Source organism: Morone saxatilis, unplaced genomic scaffold (genome assembly GCF_004916995.1).
Source record: "Morone saxatilis isolate NCDOM2014 unplaced genomic scaffold, NCSU_SB_2.0 Contig19, whole genome shotgun sequence".
Taxonomy (NCBI): Eukaryota; Metazoa; Chordata; class Actinopteri; family Moronidae; genus Morone; species Morone saxatilis.
Window position 1 is genome coordinate 1,077,602 of NW_023339751.1, and position 336 is coordinate 1,077,937.

General features: G+C 60.1%; 1 protein-coding gene across 1 annotated transcript in view; it reads right to left on the reverse strand.

Annotated features, from left to right (window-relative positions):
* The window catches only part of b3gat2 (beta-1,3-glucuronyltransferase 2 (glucuronosyltransferase S)), a gene marked incomplete in the record, with an annotated part of 50,263 nt that extends 49,998 nt beyond the window's left edge, over positions 1-265 (reverse strand). Inside the window, 1 exon segment of the mRNA XM_035663016.1 lies at positions 1-265.
* Between the last annotated feature and the right edge of the window lie 71 nt (positions 266-336).

The window sequence follows — 336 nt, forward strand, 5'->3', positions numbered from 1 at the left end:
CCCTTCCTCCTCCTCCTCCACCTCTCTCGGATGGGACTTGGTGCTTCTTCGTCTTCCTGCTCTCCTCCGACTCACTCTCTCTCAAAAGCCCAGTTAAATTCCCATGTTCCGCCGTCCTTCAGTGCGCGGTTCCACATGAGAAAAACAAGCCGGAGCGCGGTTCCCTGCAGCGGGCGGCGACTACCCACCGATGTGCGCCGCCGAGGAGCATCACTTGGCGAGGACGGAGCGCTGCTCTGAGTCTGAGGATAATAAGGCAGGAGGGGAGGAGCAGGTGCAGAGCAGAGGAGGGGAGACGGGATAGAGGAGAGAACCTGGGGAGAGAGAGAGAGAGAG